The 11553-nt window shown below is 37.0% G+C and overlaps 1 long non-coding RNA gene across 1 annotated transcript in view; it reads right to left on the reverse strand.

Moving 5' to 3' along the window:
• Positions 1 to 4394: 4394 nt before the first annotated feature.
• Positions 4395 to 11553, reverse strand: part of LOC111088366 — an 83709-nt gene continuing 76550 nt past the window's right edge. Inside the window, exon 3 of the long non-coding RNA XR_002612901.1 lies at positions 4395 to 4474. This is a non-coding gene — a long non-coding RNA (uncharacterized LOC111088366). The remainder of the gene's footprint in view (positions 4475 to 11553) is intronic.

Raw genomic sequence — 11553 nt, forward strand, 5'->3', positions numbered from 1 at the left:
TGTTTAGAAAATACGGTTTCTTGATGAAAATTGTCACTCCGATATTCAATACATTTTCATTTCCACGAGAAGATCCGCGCCTGTCGCCTCCATCTTGAAACTTGGTGCAGTAAACACGAATTACAGTAGCACAATTCGTAGTTTGATTAGAAGTAGTCGTTTCTTATCCACCGTTTTGTATTTCAGATTTGTTTAAAACGTTTCACAAAAATACCGAAAGCAGCTACCCCTCCCCCCCTTTTCTGATTCATTCTTTATTTTATTTGAGATTTTACGTTTCTTAATTTGAGAAATATAATTTACACAAACACCGAAATAACATTTCATTTCGGTCTTTCATAACTTTGACATGCTGAAACATAGTTTTTTCTTTTTTTCGGCGAATGATTGATTCTTGAGATTGAAAGCAGCATATTCACCATATTAGTAGTATGTACATTTCTTTCATCTTTGAAACATATTAAAATATTATATCTCGCCCGAAGAAGTCTTTCTGAACGAAAAGGTACCAGCATGGCCAGGTGGTTAGGGCACTCGACTCGCAATCTGTGGGTCGCGGGTTCGATTTCCCGTTATACCAAACATGCTCGCCCTTTCAGCAGTGGAGGCGTCATAATGTGACGGTTAATCCTACTATTCGTTGGTACAAGAGTAGCCCAAGAGTTGGCGGTGGGTGGTGATGACTAGCTGCCTTCCCTCTAGTCTTACACTGCTAAATTAGGTACGGGTAGCGCAGATAGCCCTCGTGTAGCTTTGCGCGAAATTTAACAACAACAAGTGAACGGAAAGTTTAAAAAGTTTGATTTTTTTTAAAGAATTTTAAAGGAACGCGTGATTTTTCTCTCTCTTAAGTTTTATTAACTGACTGACAAACACTCACACTTATATGTATAAATAACCCACAAATAAAATTATAATATGTTACAAACAATGACAAACGTTCCGTGATCAATATTTATCCAAACTTAAATAGCCTAGTTCGTGCATTTCCGCTAGGGCTGACTTTCTACACGTAAATATTCGTGTGATTACTTGAAAAAATAAAATAAAAATGATGTAACACACACACGCCCTTCCTACTTTTTAACATGGCACCATAAACCATCTGCGCGCGAATTTCCCGTTTTAGATATTCATTACAAAATCTCATAATGTTTAAGTATTTATAAAACAAAGTACAAACCATTATCATTATACATGTCAAATACGCAGGGGCGGACTGGACGCTAAAATCTTACCCCGGGAAAAAAAAAAACCTAGAAGGGGGGTCCACAAGTTTGCCATAAAAACAATAACAAAACTACGTACTGTTCTTAGCGACAGTTAAGCCAGTCTGCGCCTGCGTATACGTCCCGATACCTTCTAATAACAATTATTTCTAGTACGCTGATACAAACACATTTTATTAGTGTAGATTATTAATTTTAAAAATTACAAAAATAAATATAGTTTCAGAATCTCGCTCGCGCAAAGGCTAAACAATGGTTCTCTGCGCACAATCTTCCCTAGTTTTTCATTAAAGGGGGGGGGGTCTAGAAGAAAGGCAGCTAACCAACATCACCATTCGCCAACTCTTGGGCTACTCTTGTCCTCTGTGATCGTACAGTTGGATTTGGTCACACACTTAATCTAAAATCCCAAAGTTGGGCGTGTTTTCGCGGGAACGAATCCCTGACATTCTTTCACACGACGTAGATTTCACGAACACACATCTTACGATAAAAGTGAATCTTATTAATAGCGTATTGGTTGTAAACGTATTAAAGTATACAAGTGTGTATATTTATATCAGTCACCTGACTCATCCTCATACAAAAAATACAATTGTGGTACTTGGTTAAGATATCTTTCATTTAAGTCGAAATAATATATTAATTATATTTCTTAGTGGTTAGCGTGCCTGTTTGTAGATCTGAGGTTCCATGGTTCGCGTCCCGTTACCAAAAGCAAGTGCATTATAAAAGTGACAGCCAAAACCAGCTATCTGGTCTGAAAAGAGCAGTTCAAGAGTTGGAAGTTGGCGGTGCGTGTTGTTGACTAGCTACTTTACATATAGTCTATCATTTCAAATTTGGGGACGGCAAACGCGAATAGCTCTAATGTAGCTTTTCGCGAAATTCAAACAAACAAATTAAAACTAAATATATAAAGGTTATAGAACGTCTAATATTTGTATAACTAGGTCACTTAATTTCATTTGTAAAATAACTGTTAAAGTCACCTACCGGATTGTTAATATTAAGAGAAAAAAAAAACGCTAGAGAAGGAAGCAGTTGTTCGATAGTACATACAATCTTGAGCACAATCCAGCAACTCGACAGGTGAGTTTTTAGAGGTCGAGTTTTCTTCTTCCCGAATAAAGCGTGGCAGCTTACAGATCGATAAACTTTTAAGAGTCCAAACAAACTACCCCGACTTGATGGATAGGTTTGTTTGGGGGTGGGTGGGGAGGGGTAGCTATATTATTTCCTAGTACAAGGTCCACTAATTTGGTCGATGGATTTTTGAGGTCCTGTGGATATTTTAATAGTGATCCTCACGACCTCAATGGGGGTGGGTGGGGTCATTTGGAGTCCAGTGGTCAGTGCCGGAATAATGCAAGAGCTGGTTCCTAGATCACGTGTTATTTATTAATCCTTTGTAAAAATCATGTTTTACACACTCGATATGCAGAGTGCGCAAACATTCGCACAGTTTTTAATACACACTACGTCCCCTATACTCCAGTGAAATACTACGCCCCCTATACTTCCAGTGAATCTACAGTAAAGCGAAAGTACGGGAGCTATACGTCACTTAAATATCAGAAAAATAATTTGACTTGTTATTTAAAAATTAAGTGGACACACTAAAGTGGTACTTCACTTGTTTCAACAAACTAATGACCAAAATTGTCAAAATTCCTTGTATAAAATACGCACAATTCCATCGATGGTCCCCTAAAAATACATTAGCCACTAGAAGGCTTAACCCACTGGTTATTTCCCAGTAAATTTCTCCAAACTTGGTGGATGGGTCTATTGGGGATTGGTCAACTTCAGGGTAGTTCTCGGAAACACCAACTTGGTGTGTGGATTATAGAAGCCCAGTTGATATTTTCGAGCAAACCATGTCACGTTGTTAGATCAACGTTAGAACTATTGTGGTATTTCCCCACTGACTTGGTGTGTGGATTATAGAAGCCCAGTTGATATTTTCGAGCAAACCATGTCACGTTGTTAGATCAACGTTAGAACTATTGTGGCATTTCCCCACTGATTTTACGGAAGAGTTTTAAGTGGCTAACTGGTATTAATAATAATAATATCGTGTTTTAATCATACCGTAATACTAATTTGTGACTTAAATAAAATTAATAATAATTACAATTAACTTACTTAATCTAGTTCGCATTATTTAAGTTGTTGTTCATGCAATTGATGATATAAATAGAGCCTAGACATCGTATCACCACCGGCCTGATGAGCCCTGGTATTGGACGAAAGGTCTCGTCGGCACTTAACAAATTAGATGGACATTTCACTTAATATTCATTTGCATGTTTGTGTATTGTTAAGCAAATAGCTACACCATGGGTTATCTGTGCTGTGCTCGTCACGGGTATCGAAACCCGGTTTTTAAGGTTATAAGCCTACAGACTTACCCTGAGCCCCTGGGGTGCTTCACTTAGGGGGGCTACAAATGAAGATAATTCAATACAAATCATACACAGCTGGAACTTCTAATAAACTAAAATTATTTTTATTTTCCCAGTCAAATAATTAAGCCTAGAAAAGATTATCTTTGGTTCGGTTTACGTTTTAATTTTAAAACTTTACTGTATAAAAAAACCCAACGAGGACGTAAAGGAAACGATTAGAAGGCGGGTACATTTCTGTTTGGAATAACGGTTTGACTACATATAATAAAGTATACTTTGATTTATTTTTCACGTGTAATTCATGGGCCGTGTAAGGCTATGGATTGAAGAATCCAGGATTCGAGACGAGATGTCACTTCAACACTCTCTGCCATTTCAGCTGTGAGAACGTTACGAGTGATAGTCAATCCGGTTATTCGGCAGTGCCTCCCTCTGGTTAGTAATTTTCAAATTAGGGATGCTATACTTGAACCTTAAGGTTTAGTCTACGTGTTTATAAGGTGTTGTTCAGGTGGAAATTTTCTATTTAAACTTATTATACTTTTATATATTTCACCGATTTTATTTTTTTCGATCTGAATCAGGATGACTTAATCTTGTCCAAAAGATCATTTATCTCAAATAAACTTTACAAGCCAAACATGGGACGTATACATAAGGTTTAAAGCAACGTCAGATACTTCATTCACCTTGACTACGAACTAACACAATAACAATGTATGACGCACGAAACAACAGAGATGTACTTACATGACCATGGCCGAATTTTTCATTATTCTTCCACAAGGTCCGAACTGGTAGTTTGGACTGGGAGCATTGAGAGAACGGGTGCGCCTTCAGAAATAAAGGACAGTGACATGAATGAACACGTGCAATATTAACAACAATAAAAAAACAACACGCGACATATAAATAATGAATGAACTTATATGCATGAGCTTGTGTTGCTATCTTTATAAGTTCGAGTAAAAAAAAAAACACTTATAAAAATGTCCAAATATTCATACATTCTAATTTTGAACTATCTCTCTCTCTCTTTATATCTATATCTATCTATCTATATATATATGGCAATTGATAAAAGAAAGAGTACTTCTAAGCCTATATTTTAATATAGTATACGAAATTGTTTCAGGTTAACTGTTATAGCAACACCCACAAATTTCATAAAATATTATATAAATGTGTTTTACCACCGTAAAAAACCGCGTGAAAAATACACACACACACACACAACTTAAATTAATCTTGACATAGTTGACAGATAAATAACGGATATATTCTCCAATCGGACACGTTTTCTCACAGAAACACGGGCAGTAAATTGTACTATTTATACAAAACCTGACCCGCATATCTGTACGTGTGTTCTCACCAGACAGATCATTTCAAAACTTGACAGACTGGTTTGGAACGAAAAAATAATATCACACAAGATATCCAATGTGTATCTAATGTACAAGTTATCTTAACTCCAACGTTTGGAAATGCATTGTCGCGGAGGGTATTTCCTAGATTCTCGAGAAAAAACGTGTCTAACAGAAAGTACTTTTTTTTTAGCCTTATCAACGAAAAGGTAGTCACGTTCGTCTTCATAAGGTTAGATATGCAAATGAAGCGTATATATATATATATATACATGCGTGATTTGTTTAGTGTTCAGTTCCTACCTTCAGCCATTGTTTGTATTAGATGCACACTGCTAAGATTTCTCGATATTTTGCTGTAATTAATTTTTTTTATCTTATTTACCGAAATACCCGTTTCCCTAAAGTTTATTAGCCACAACATGTCTACTGACACGTATGTTCTATAAAGCTATGTCTTATGCACATATTAGGGAAACATTAAAGAAAAAGAAACGGCTTTCGATCATTTAACATGTTACATTTCTGTAAAAATATTACTCGTATCTTTAACTGATCAAATACGATAAGCATTGGAAAAATCATTCTCCAGAGAGGGATAGTCAGTTGATATCTGCATTATATAGAGCAGTAAAATTAATAACGTAGTCGGTTAATCGGAAAAAAGCTTTCTGGCTCGGTAGTGTGTTGGACTTCGATAAAGTCTTTACGAGTCTGGCTCGGTAGTGTGTTGGACTTCGATAAAGTCCTTACGAGTCTGGCTCGGTTGTGTGTTGGACTTCGATAAAGTCTTTACGAGTCTGGCTCGGTAGTGTGTTGGACTTCGATAAAGTTCTTACGAGTCTGGCTCGGTGTGTGTTGGACTTCGATAAAGTCCTTACGAGTCTGGCTCGGTTGTGTGTTGGACTTCGATAAAGTCCTTACGAGTCTGGCTCGGTTGTGTGTTGGACTTCGATAAAGTCCTTACGAGTCTGGCTCGGTAGTGTGTTGGACTTCGATAAAGTCCTTACGAGTCTGGCTCGGTAGTGTGTTGGACTTCGATAAAGTCCTTACGAGTCTTTCTCCCAAAAAGTTGAGCAGTTAAAATCCAAATTCCTTAGGACAGGTTTTAGAATTATGATGGACTGCAGCTGCCTGTAGAAAGAAAAGAAGACAACGTTTTGGCTTCTCTACTGAAGCCTTCTACTGAAGCAGGCCTTAGTAGGAGACAACGTTTAGGTTTCTATACCGAGGCCTTCTACTGAAACAGGCCTTAGTATAGCAGAAGACAACGTTTAGGTTTCTATACTGAGGCCTTCTACTGAAACAGGCCTTAGTAGGAGACAACGTTTCGGCTTCTATACTGAAGCCTTCTACTGAAGCAGCCCTTAGTAGGAGACAACGTTTAGGTTTCTATACCGAGGCCTTCTACTGAAGCAGCCCTTAGTAGGAGACAACGTTTAGGTTTCTATACCGAGGCCTTCTACTGAAACAGGCCTTATTATAGCAGAAGACGACGTTTAGGTTTCTGTACTGAGGCCTTCTACTGAAGCAGCCCTTATTAGGAGACAACGTTTAGGTTTCTATACTGAGGCCTTCTACTGAAACAGGCCTTAGTATAGAAGAAGACAACGTTGTCTCCTTTTGTTTCTATACGCAGTTGCAATCCATTAAAATTATCAAAGAAATATATAGAAGCTCAAACATAAAAATACAGATGTAATCATATATGAAACTTGGCTCGCAGTAATGCATTATGGGTTCTTCGATTCCGACATGCCTTACAGTTAAGTTATAAGTAATAGGTGAGAAATCTCAATTTTAATACTCTTCTGCACACACAAACGGTTTCTTCTGTGAGTAGACTTTTTGTTATTTAACGTAAACGGTTTCTTCTGTAGGTAGACTTCTTTATCTAACGTAAACGGTTTCTTCTGTAGATAGACTTCTTGTTATTTAACGTAAACGGTTTCTTCTGTAGGCAGACTTCTTGTTATTTAACGTAAACGGTTTCTTCTGTAGGTAGACTTGTTGTTATTTAACGTAAACGGTTTCTTCTGTAGGTAGACTTGTTATTTAACGTAAACGGTTTCTTCTGTAGGTAGACTTCTTGTTATTTAACGTAAACGGTTTCTTCTGTAGGTAGACTTCTTGTTATTTAACGTAAACGGTTTCTTCTGTAGGCAGACTTCTTGTTATTTAACGTAAACGGTTTCTTCTGTAGCAGACTTCTTGTGTTTCTTTTATTATTTTAAGATTGATATTTCTTCTAGCACTCACAAAATACTCATTTGTATTAGGATATCTATCTGTATGCATGATTAATTAAGATATTGTACGAAGTGTTCAGGTATTTATTCAAACAATACAACAAAAGTCGCAAGACACGAAACAAAACAGACACTAGAGAGGAAGAGAGTAAAGGGGATATAAATATAAACAGGTACTTAAATAAGCAATAAATAAATACTTTCAATCGCTGAATTTGATTCTCGTGTACGGAAGTCTGAGCACCAGATTTAATGACCTACATTCAGCTTTTGTCGTAACACTAATACCAAATTCCGATAAGGCCTAAAATAAGGAATAAATAAAACAAGATAAACAAGTGAGTATTTTTTAGTAAAAACTATAAGATGTACATAAAACGTAATTAGCATATTCTCCAGGGGTTTCTTCCTAATAAAGTTGCGTAATATTACACAAGTGATTTTTTTATGTAAAGTTATGACGTCAGAAAGTGTGTGAACAACACCGAGTTAATCAACTTTCAACACTTATTATAATGTTTGTTATTGTTAAGCCTAAAATCTATCTATGTTGTGTCCACCACCAAGTTCGTTGTTTGGGATATTTGAGCAAAGCTACACATTATTTTTTTTTGCGTTAGCCATCCCTAATTTTGAACTGTAGAGGAAAGCCAGTTAACTTGTCAACGTCACCCCACCGAAAACTCTTAGGCTACACTAATCGAAAAGAGGGATTTGCCCGTCACTCTTATAACATACGTAATCCTCCAAAGTGAGGAGAGCGAGCGATCTTGCGACAATGGGACGCGAACCATGGATCCGCAGATTCACATTCTAGCACGCTAAGCACTGCGCCACACTAGCCCCCCCCCTCCCGCCACAAGAATCGAACAGTGAATTTTGGAGTTAAAAGCCTTCAAGCTTGTCGCCGAGCCAATATTTTAAACGAAATAACGTGCAACTTTGAAATGAAAATATTTCATCAAGAAAAATACATGTTACTTATATATATTTTTTTTTTCTAAATATGATAAATTTCATGCTCATCTTAATCGACACAAAGATGAAAAATAAGCGTCACAAGAACAGAGTAGAATAACTTATTGAACCCAAAATATTTCGTACTCATAACAATTAATAACTGACATCTGTAAGTTGGTGTAACACCACACGTTCAAGTTAATAACAAGTGTCAGCAGTAAGGCGTGCACTAGTGTATGAATACTGTATTACCCATGATGAATGTTGAAAACAGCTAACTTGTCATTTCTCCTACCCATCTTGTTTTCCACTTCAAAACGTGAATCAATTTTATAAACTGATATAAAGCCTTAGAAACGGATACCCAGGATATATGAAACTAAACCGGAAATAGATTATCTACCGAGTTACACATGTTCTATATTCTGTCGCCATCTGTCGCAAACAATAAACCAAACAGTCCCCCCCAAATTCTTCACTCGCAATGTTTGTCACGTGCTTACATTTATACGAAATCTATCACATTTGTTTGTACAACAATATTCGTGTCTTATTCCAACAACAACACAATCGAAAAAACTTAAGAGTGAAAAATCACACGGTACAACTTGTTCTGAACTCATGAACCAGTACCGACTTCACGGTACAGCTTGTTCTGAACTCATGAACCAGTACCGGCTTCACGGTACAGCTTGTTCTGAACTCATGAACCAGTACCGACTTCACGGTACAGCTTGTTCTGAACTCATGAACCAGTACCGACTTCACGGTACAGCTTGTTCTGAACTCATGAACCAGTACCGACTTCACGGTACAGCTTGTTCTGAACTCATGAACCAGTACAGACTTCACGGTACAGCTTGTTCTGAACTCATGAACCAGTACAGACTTCATGGTACAGCTTGTTCTGAACTCATGAACCAGTACCAACTTCACGGTACAGCCTGTTCTGAATTCATGAACCAGTACCGACTTCACAATACAGCCTGTTCTAAACTCATAAACCAGTACCGACTTCACGGTAGAGCCTGTTCTAAACTCATGAACCAGTACCAAACATCAGAATTCTTTTTCTGATGGCCGCCTGGTGTACATTTTCTTAAGATTTTTTTGTAACTTATGATTCCGAATTTTGCGAAAAGCTACATGAGGTTACTTGCTCATAGCCGTATCTAATTTTCAAGTATTAGACTAAAGGGAAGGCAGTTAGTTAGTCAACAGTACCCACCGCCAGTTCTTGGACTACTCTTGTCTGAACTTGTTTGACTGTGACTTTCACAGTGCGGAGCGCATTTTTACGACCACAACTCTAGAACCACAAATTCTCAGATTCACAGACCGGGCACGTTAACCACAAGCCCACTCTTGGCCTATCCTTTTTGGCATTCATTAGTTTGTAATGTTGGGCGTACACTGTTGCAAATATGTCAATGCCATTAACACAGCCCGAAAAGAAAAAAAAAGGAATTGTAGGGAAGGAGTTGGTATCTTTATAATCTTCGAAAAACGTCCAAATCAACAGAATAAAATTTAAAAAAATGATCTTCTCTGAAATTCGGAGAAAACTAAACCCGGGTAACGTTGTAAGTCCGTAGACCCTGTTCTGTTTCTCTCTAGTTAATTTCGTTAAATGCTATTGGTAATAGTGTTCAAAATATAGGTTTTCTAACTTTTTGAATTACAATATCATACTTCTGAAGATTACTCTATATTTAGGCTTAAAGTTAAGATTCATCACTAACCTAAACCTCAAAGTTAGCCAAATCTCATGGGTTAATGTTGGGATTACGACCGAAAACATCGTTAATAACGAGATTGCCCAAATGACGACTCAACACAATCATTGTAATATTGATAGGTTTTAGTTTGCTGGTTTATTGATTTAAGACATTCAGTTTGTTACACGTAACAGCAGTTTTCATTAATGTGTATCATACTCCTACATTATTTTAGTTCTGATCTATGCGTTTGATCAAAACTTTTTAACAATGTCTTCACTCGCATCGTCGTGATTATTGTTAATTCTGTTTGTCAAAGACTACAATATTTCTTGTTATACGGCCACAAGCAATTAAGCATACACCGTATACCAGTTTTCTCCGAGTGTATATTTATCAAAGCAAATCACCTCCCCCCCCCCCCAAAACAGATACACTAGAGGGGTGTGTTATGGAGTGGACAAGAATTAACGTGAAAGTGTGTGTTAGACTGTACCAGTTTCAGATTCAAACGCTTGATTAACGCTATTGATTTTGGAGCGAACTATACTGGAATTCAACTGAAAAACCAATAAGACAGTTTACGTGACGTTTATCATATTTAAAAATAAAACATGAAAACAACCGTGTGCTGATGATAAGTAAGTATCCGTATATGAAGCACCGTATCGAATTTGGTAATTAGATATGATCGACTTCAGTAGCTAGAGTTGATGAACACGTGTCGCTACAACGTATTTGAATTCTGAAAACAAAACAAGTCAAGTTAGTTACAGTTTGTTTGTTTGTAATGAAGCACAAAGCTACACAATGGGCTATCTGTGCTCTGCCCACCACGGGTTTCGAAATCCGGTTTCTATAGCGTTGTAAATCCGCAGACATACCGAATTTAGTTACAGAATTGAGAGGAAAAATACAACAAAGATAATTGTACGTTTTACCTCATTTGTATATCGGAGACGGCTGGTATGGGTATTAAAAAGTTTAATTAAAATAAAGTTCAAGAACAACGTTTTGACCTTCTTAGGTCATCTTCAGGTTAACAAAGACAGTTTAAAAGTAACCGTTACTAGGCACATATCTTAGGGACGAGAGTGTGAACAGGTACGAGATTGTAGAGGGCGTAGCAGTTAGATGATTAATATATGTATAAAGGTGTTCCTTTACGTTGGTTCAATTTTGATTTGAGTTTTTGTATAAGTAGGGCGTCTTGGATTTTTCGTTTGTTTGTCTTTGTTTCTCTACTTAATATGTTGGTGTTTTTCTATGTTCATGTCGTGTTTATTTGTTCTGCAGTGTTCATTGAATACCTGATTTATTAACGACCATGGTTTGGTTTCGCCGGTAAAAGGCATCACCGGGTTTCAGGTGTTAATTATATAAAACAAGTTTATTTCATTATTTATCCCTATAAGTTTTCAAACTAGACATTTTTTTTTATACATTTGTAGTTACAGACTAACGGGGAATTTTCTAACTACCACGAATTTCACCTTTTTTCAGTGAATAAAAATATACATATTGTTTGTTTTTGAATTTCGCGCAAAGCTACACGAGGGCTATCTGCGCTAGCCGTCCCTAATTTAGCAGTGTAAGACTAGAGGGAAGGCGAGCTAGTC

The sequence above is a fragment of the Limulus polyphemus genome, unplaced genomic scaffold (assembly GCF_000517525.1).
Source record: "Limulus polyphemus unplaced genomic scaffold, Limulus_polyphemus-2.1.2 Scaffold3621, whole genome shotgun sequence".
Classification (NCBI taxonomy): domain Eukaryota; kingdom Metazoa; phylum Arthropoda; class Merostomata; order Xiphosura; family Limulidae; genus Limulus; species Limulus polyphemus.